At 40.9% G+C, this 8853-nt stretch overlaps 1 pseudogene; it reads right to left on the bottom strand.

Annotated features, from left to right (window-relative positions):
- Window positions 1-7623: 7623 nt before the first annotated feature.
- LOC132481743 (melanoma-associated antigen B10-like) lies at window positions 7624-8536 on the bottom strand (annotated as a pseudogene).
- Between the last annotated feature and the right edge of the window lie 317 nt (window positions 8537-8853).

The raw sequence follows: 8853 nt of genomic DNA, 5'->3' as shown, positions 1-8853 counted from the left end.
GGATTTTTTAGGATAGTAAAACTATCTTTATTATATTGTAATGATGGATATGAGACACTATGCATTTTTTAAATCCCATAGAACATTAGAGAACAAAGAGTGAACCTTAATGTATGCAAATAAAAAATCAGTTCAGAGATCTAGGTATCCCAGGATGGAATGCAGACTATGACAAAAAAAAAAAAATCTAGCTGTTTACAAACGTATGAAATAACATCAATGATGAGTATGGGGAAAAGGAGCACTGACCTAAGTAACTCTGGAAATGAGTGGATACTGCAAGACTAAAGAAAAAAGGAACTGTATATAGATACTGTATTCTAGTTGGTAAGGTTCTCAGAAGAGTATGGGCTAACAATCTGAAATCAATATACATGTATACTGGGATTGAGTAAATAAGTATACGGATAGTTGGAGCCAATTTTCTCACAGAGGTAAGCAGGGGGGAAGGCTAGAATGAATCAACGTGATACTAGATCAGAGTTGGAGACATCAGTATGACTCGTGTATCTTAATATAGATACAAATGGACAGATGTATAAATAATTATAGATATATATGGGTACATGGGCTAGTATACAGACATTTTCTAAGCTCTATCTTCTGAGAGGGCTTAAAGGCAACAAGACTCTAACAGCAAGGGAACAACATGAGTGGGAAAATAAACCTAATACTGTATTATAACCCAAAGTATAAAATAAATACCCGTGAGTCTACATTGCTATATATAAGTGACTGAATGAATAAATAAATCAGAGAGAATAGAAAACTCTTAAGTAGAGAATAATTCCAAATAATTTATATAGCTACTCCACCCTCAAGGAGGTGGGGCATAACTCCCCACCCCTTAAGTGTGGGCTGAACATAGTGACTTCTTTCCAAAGGGTACTGTATGGAAAGGAGGAGGAAAGAGTAACTGTACAGAGGAGAAACTTGACAAACACTGCCTTAGGTAGGTGAACAAGGTGATATCATCAGTTGTTAAGTCATGTTGATAGTGTGCCCTTGATATAATGTGATGAAAATGGCACTTTATTCCTGAGGCCTTCCTCTTAAGAACCCATAATGCCAGTCTAATCATGAGAAAAATATCAAAGACATCCCAATAGAGGGGACCTTCTGCAAAATACTTGACAAATACTCCCCCAAATTGTCAAGATCATCAAAAATAAGGAAAGTCTGATAAACTGTCACAGTCTAGAGGAGCCTAAGAGAAGTGATGTCTAAATGCAATGTGCTATTGTGGGTGGGATCTTGGTCCAGAAAAAGGACATTAGGAAAAAAATGAAGGAAAACTGAATGAAGTATGGACTTTTGCTACTAGTAAGGTATCAATATTGGTTCAATAGTCGTGACAAATTTATCATACTAATGTGATATTAAGAATAGGGGAGAGTGAGCGCTGTGTATAAGGGAACTCTCTGTACTACCTTTGCAACTTTTCTGTAATTAGAAAACTTGAAAATGTTGAGAATAGCTAACACAGAATTTAATTTTAATGTTTAATTCAATCAATCTGGAGTTATTACAACAACTTGGACATCACATATCAACTCCAATCATTTTTTTAATTTATTTTTTTTACAGTCGGTCCTTGTTGGTTATCTATTTTAAGCGTAGCAGTGTGTACATGTCAATCCCAAACTCCCAATCTGCACCATTTGCAATGATTCTCTCCACCCAGTCTGTAAAATGTTTACATACCTGGTGCCAGCTGTCTACCCCAGAGAGTATCTGGTGGCAACATAGACTACTGAATACACGTTTGCCTTATGGCTGCAAAGAACTCAGGAACCAAGGGAGGCAGTCTAAGGTGGGGATAGCATCTAGATTATTTTTTACTGTTCTAGCCCCACCTTCAGTGCTGGAAGGGCTCTGTACACAGAAGAAATAGCTTTTGTCATCAGGCATCAAGAGAGCTTTCAGCCCTGGTACACTGGCAAGGATGCACAGAACCACCAGAGTAGTGAAGAGATGTAGGTTTCCCAGAATTCATTAATATTATCACTGCATGACAGGGGGGAGAAGATTCCCCATGTTCTGTCCTTCTGTTCCCTTTTTCCACTATCTGCCGAGCTCTGAATTCAGAACCCTGACTGCCAGCCTACCCTGGGCTATCAGGAGTTGGTTTAGTATGTTGCCTCTCTCATGGATTCTGGAAATTTCTTTACCCCCCAGGCCTCCTGGTGCTCCTTACTAGTTAAGGATATCCTGTCTAGACTCTTCCTGGGGATCTAGTCATTCTAACCAAATCCTTGCTTCTTAAAGTAATTGAAAAGAATCTTATTGACATAGAATTTTAAAACACGTACCCAGAGATATCCCAGTACTCAAGATACCTTATAAAAATCCTGCTTTGTATGGACGAGGAATTAATTAATGAGGAATTATTTTTTGAGTAAAATAATTAGAAAATGGAAATACAAAATAAAATAACATTGAGGATATATATTCACATAAAAGATTGATCAACATTTAAAGTTGATCAAATAAAATGCCTGTGAGTTTATGATATTTATATACATTAATATGTGAGAGTATAAATTGGTACAGTATTATTGAAACAGAACAGCAGTGATATTCATAAAAATTTACAATCAACACACTATTTCCACTTCAACCCAATGTTCATTTCTATGTCTTTCCATAAGAAAAAATACACATTTGCCCAATAATTTATATTTAACGATGTTGGTATCAGTTCTATTAGTTATAGCAACAAATAGAAAGCAACTTATGTGCCCATCAGGAGAATGGTAAATTTAATTATGGCACGTACACACTTTAGAATTATTGGGGGTAGTTAAAAGAGTGAGATGGATCCATATGTGCTTTCACGGAAAATCCTGCACTCATTTCATTAAGTGACAGGGACAAGAGGCAAAACAATATGTACATCATTATCTATGTATGTTAAAAAACTCACATTGAATTTTCGTACTATATCTATGTAAGAAAAAAGCCCAGAATATATTTTAATATAATATATACAACATTTAAAAATTATGGTTACCTGTGAGTAAGGCTGAATTTTGGAGGATGAAATAAGGAATGGGATTTGGATTCATCCATATTTTTCTAGCATCAAGAATATATGCAGGGGCCTCCCTGGTGGCGCAAGTGGTTGAGAGTCCGCCTGCCGATGCAGGGGATACGGGTTCGTGCCCCGGTCTGGGAGGATCCCATATGCCGTGGAGCGGCTGGGCCCGTGAGCCATGGCCGCTGAGCCTGCGCGTCCGGAGCCTGCGCGTCCGGAGCCTGTGCTCCGCAACGGGGGAGGCCACAACAGTGAGAGGCCCGCATACCGCAAAAAAAAAAAAAAAAAAAAAAAAAAAAGAATATATGCAGTATTTCTATTGTAATTAGTATATTTAAGTAAGACGGACAACAGAAATAATTGTAGCTGTGTGTTATTCAGATAAAGTATCTGTTAGCAGAAATGTAGGACGAAGCCGGAAACCTGAATGACAACACTTCAAAAGTTTCTCCTACACATAAAGCTTGCCTTGGTTTGGCCAGTGTCTCTGCTGTCACGTGACCCAGGGATCCAGGCTGCTTCCACCGTGTGGATCCACATCTCAGCACAGGCTTTGCATGTTTGCTGCTTAATTGAACAGAAAGCATCGAGGTAGCACACTGACTGTCAAATGCCTTGGTCTGAAAAGGACAAACATTGTTTCTGTTTATATTTCAGTGGCAAGGGTAGTCACAAAACCCTTTCTAATACAAGTGGACTGGACGATACAGTCTTGCAATCTCTCCACAAACAGTTAACGGAGTAGGAGATCATCAGTAAAGTACAACACTTACAATTTGTATACAAAAGCCCTCTTCATTCTTGGAGAAGTTTCTGAGAAGGCAAAAATTGCCTTGCAACCCTCCAACTTTTTCTAGTGTCTGCTATGTGACAGGTGTTTTCAGATACAGGCTCACACCAGTTTTCTAAAGGACACTGTAAATCTCAGCAGGGAAGTGTCAGTCACCTTTTGTCACTAAATAGTACCTTTCTGCACTTACCTTTACAGTAGTCTCAATACACTGAAACTTTTCTTCTTCCTTTTTCTGCGTGGTCAAAAATCACAGCTTGTGAGCCTCTGCTGCCCATCACCTGATGAACATGCCTGAACACTTGTACAGGTGTCTTTAGGCACGCTGGAAAACCAGGGTTTTCCTCTTGGGCAGATACAGGCAGGAGTCAGGAAAATGATGGTCAATTTTTTTTTCTTATCAAAGGTGGCATGTCCACCAGGGAGATATGTTCTACATTGTTGGTAGACTGAATAATTGCTCCATGAAGATGCCCATACCTTATCCCTGAAACCTGTGAATATGTTATGTTACATGGCCAAAGGCACTTTGCAGACGTGGTAAGGTTGTGCAAACGACTTTAAGATAAAGATATTATACTGGAATACCTGGCTGGACCCCAGGTAATCTAATGACATGACCCCTTACAAGCAGAGAACCTTCTCTGGCTTGCTGCAGAAGAGAGATGTGGCGGACAGGGAAGTTCAAGAAATGCCAAGCGTGAGAAAGATTCAAAGTTTAATTGCTGACTCAAAACATATGGGCCCACATGTGAGGACAGGGGAGAGGTATGGAGAAGCTATGGCAGCTCCAGCTGACAGTCAGCAAGAAAACGGGGCCTCGGTCTTATTATCACAAAGAACTGGGTTCTGCCAAAACCTGAATGCTTTTGGAAGGAAATTGTTCCCAGAATTCATGAGGAGGGGTCTGGCAGCTGAAAGCTTGACTTGGGCCTTGTGAAACCCAGAACAGAGAAACCAGCAGAAGCAACTTGGATTTCTCACCCACAGACATGTGAGAGAATAAATTTGTGTTGTTGTAAATTGCTAAATTTGTGGCAATATGTGGAATACTGGCATAAACTTCTGGAAGGGCTACAGGGTCTGTTAGAATCCAGTCTAGGCAGATGGTTGTGACACAGTGATTTCCTTGGTCCTTCCTCATCTACCATTTAGAAGGGAGGCTTTGGTTCTTTGCCACTTAGTTAAGCTCACTCATCAGTGTACAGATTCAGTGGCCAGTCTCAAATAAGTCGGCAGATTAAATTCTCTTTTCTTTCTAACCTTGTCTGCTTTCTAAAACCTTCTAACTTCAGGTTTATCTTGCAAGAACCTGTAGATCCTGTGCCTAATCTACTCACAAGCCAATTTGGAAAAAATTTTGAAAGTGTGGTGGAAGCACCCAGAGCAGATGAGCAGACTTCCAAACTTCACCTCCAGAGTAAACAACAGTGGTTGGGGCTGCTGCTAGAAGAGAGATTCCACAGTCAGGGATGGGACAGACAGGGGATGTCTGCAGGGAGTTGGAATGCTCTAAATCAGGGGAAAGGTGGGTGATTCTGGGTTTTTCTGTTCCACTGGAGCAGTGCAGCCTTATAAAATGAAGCAGGGGAGAGCTGGACAGCAGGTCAGGATCCAGATGTGGGCATGAGGGCACACTGGGGAAGACCCAGGGGAAGAGCGATGTAATTCGGAAAGGACTGGATCTGATCCCATGTACAAGCACTGGGTAGAATCGGCCCTAAAAGAACCCTTTGGATAGGGGCAGGAGAACCTTAGACAAATGCAGGCCATAGATAGTCCTCACTTGGTGTTTAATTCTCATTTTCACTTTATTAATACACCTGGATTTAGTACATTGGCTGCAGATACTTTCTTTTTTTATTTACCGGGAGACATTGTGGAGTAATAAGAAGAGAAATGAATTAAAAGATAGAAGGTTGGCCTCAGGCTGGGAGGGGTGGAACAGTGTGGGCTCTAGAGGAATTCAGACCAGGGTTCTAGTCCCAGCTCTGTCACTTACAAGCCAGGTGAACTCAGGAAAATTGCAAAACTCTGTGAGCCTCAGAGTCTTCATCTGTGAAATGGACTTGATAAGTAGTCCTCTTGCTCTTGCTTCACATATATCATGTAAATAGGAATGTTGGAATGTAACTTATGCAAGACACTGGCACAGTCTCTGGCATTTATTGGGTTTTATTAAACTTTAGTTATTACTATAATTATTTTCACCCTAAAACCTACTAACTTCCCCCTCTGGTTTATTATTTTTTTTAATCCAGGAAATATGATAGAATTTGTAGCTCTCTAGGATATGGCATAAGAAATCAGCCAATATGTTGCTTAGCATGTTAAACTAAGTTACTTGCTGTATAAATTTTCTTAGGATGTATTATTTATTACTGGTGTGGGGGACCCTACCCAGTTTGATGCAACTCAAAATTCCTGAAATTTGTGTCAAAGTCTATTTCCATCCCTCCCTTATATCTTCCCTTCCATCCAAAACACTTGTGTTTGCAATTACTTTACCTCCATCACAAATCTAGTTCTAACTTAGAGTTTACCAAATTACATCCCAGATAACCTAATTAAAATGCCCATCTATTGGATGGACTATGTCTCTCCCAGCCCAAGGCAAATATTGCCAGCACAGTGGCTTCTGAGCATCCCGCCTCATATAAGTATCACCCTTAATTCTCAGACACTCCCTTGTTATAATGTGCACAAATCACCTATTTTGTGGACTATGTTCCCCCACACTGGAAAAAGAGCACAGGCCCTATTCCACTCCCGCCCCAGGTGAAGTTCGCTCTGCTTTATACATGGTCTTGAAGTAACTGCTAAAAGCAGCTTTCCATTCCAGGCTTTGGTCTCTCAATCTGAGACACATCTTCTGAGATTTTAGTCTCTGCCTACCGCTCAAACAAACTCATCTGACCCACCACGCAGCTTAATTAAAATTACCTCCCACTGAAGGGCTTGCAGTTTCCCAAGGTCTCAAACCCTTTTACCATGGGATATTTACATTTCACTACAATTAAAACCCTCAAGTCCTCACACCATCTTTTGACTTGTCCTTTTAGTGGTAGGGGATATCTTACAATATTCCTTACATCATAGCTGCTCCAAGACTTTAAAATTCTACTTTAAAATTCTATGGGCAGGAATGGTTCTTGTTCATCTTAGTATTCCCCATACTAACAGGGAGCTTTGCAAAGATTAGATGCTTAGTTATTGTTAAGGGAGAAAAAAGTGGGCCACTGAAAAAGAGGTCTAACTTATTACAATATTATTTCTCCAATATTAATAATAATAAATATTATTACAATAATGTTTATTACAATATTATTTTATTTATATATATATATATCATGTTATGAAATAACAGACCAAAAGTGATAAATGAAGCCAAGAATTTATCATCTTTTATTTATTTCTCCATTTCTTGACCCCAACTATTACATTGTTGAATTTTTCACATTTCCAAGGAAATGCCTCGTCTATTGCCATGTTATCTTATTCCAAATTACTAAATAAGGTAGAACTTTTCCAATTAGTTTTATGAAATAATAAAACTCTTACTCTTAAATCTCATTCACAGCAATCAGTGTTTGAGCAACATCACTCATAAACTGGGATTATGAAGCTACTTAAACCTTCTATTAAAAGGAACAATACTTTCAAAAATTATCCAAGTTACTACATGGAACAGAAACACAAATATATGTTATACACTACGTTGTCTGCAGCCCCACCCCAACCTTCTACTACTTAGAATGTGGACTTCTCTTTTTAACAACAATGTGAAGAATCTGCCTCAGACTCTGTTGGGGCGGGAGGAGCTGCTGGCTATGGCCCTGGCTCGGGCTCTCTCTCCCTCATCTCTCAAAGCCTCTTCATACCAGGATGGGAAGGCACTGGGGACCCTATCATGGATCTTGGCCAGAACCTCCAGCACTTTCATCTTGCTGGTTTCAGTGTGGGCTCTCGGGCCCCACAGAAACTCATAGCGCGCAGGATCGCTGTTGGGCACCTGACAGTACTCCAGGTACCTTTCCCGCACTACATCTTTGGTGATAAGCTTCCTGGGCTCCCCAAAAATGAAGTGCTTCCTCCCCTCATATAACCCCATCACATTCAATATTTGCCAGACTTGCTCCTCAGTGGCACAATTGCCCTTAGTCAATTATCACACCCAGAACAGCCATTAACAGGCCTGTCTTGGGAACCTCTTTATCATCGCTCAGGTTTGCATCATAGCTTGGTTCTGGCTTGTTGACAAGGACATAGATGGGCCAGTAGGGATCCACTTCCTTCAGGTCAAGGCCAGAGATCATCTCCAGGTGCTCAGAAGCTCTCTTGAGGATCTCAAGGAAGTGGTTCCTATAAATCTGGATTATATTTCTCAGCATGTCTGCCTTGGTAATAGGCTCTTTCATTTGATGCTTGTACAACAGGTAGTACACCAGTATAACCACCTTCTCATCCATATGGCCTCTGTAGATGGGCTCAGTGTATGAAACAGCTCTGGCTCTCTGACCCTGTGGATTGCAACATGACCAAGCAATAGGTGAGTTTTTGGAAATAGCTTTGCAATGAGGAGGGGAAGAAGACGGGAACTCTTCTCCCCCTCTCACAGTGGCCTGAGCACCTACCAGATCCTCGGGCTCGTCTCGGGCCTGGCAGCGTTTCTCATGGGCACAGAGCTTACTCTTCTGACCCCGAGGCATGATGACTTTCAACAAAAGCAGCAGGCAAGTGGCGGGTGACTCAGTGACCTAAAGGAAAGAGGATGAGATTGCTGGGCCACTTCAACAGGGAGATAGATACAGCCTTGGCCTCTACTGAAGGCCGCCTCTGCAGGTTTCCTTGAGGGCACTGTTCTAGGAGCCCACAAAGTTCCTATTCTCTAATTTGCCTCTTCCCTGAGGACCCTGTGGAAATAACTAGGGTGTACCTTAACTCCTACCTACCAAATCTGCCTGGGGCTCACTGGGGCTTAGAGCAGTGGCTCTGTTCCGAGTTAACGAACAGAGTGTCATCACTT

This window comes from Mesoplodon densirostris, chromosome X, assembly GCF_025265405.1.
Source record: "Mesoplodon densirostris isolate mMesDen1 chromosome X, mMesDen1 primary haplotype, whole genome shotgun sequence".
Classification (NCBI taxonomy): domain Eukaryota; kingdom Metazoa; phylum Chordata; class Mammalia; order Artiodactyla; family Ziphiidae; genus Mesoplodon; species Mesoplodon densirostris.
The sequence above is the reverse complement of the archived record's forward strand: the minus strand, read 5'-3'. Positions and strand labels throughout refer to the sequence as shown.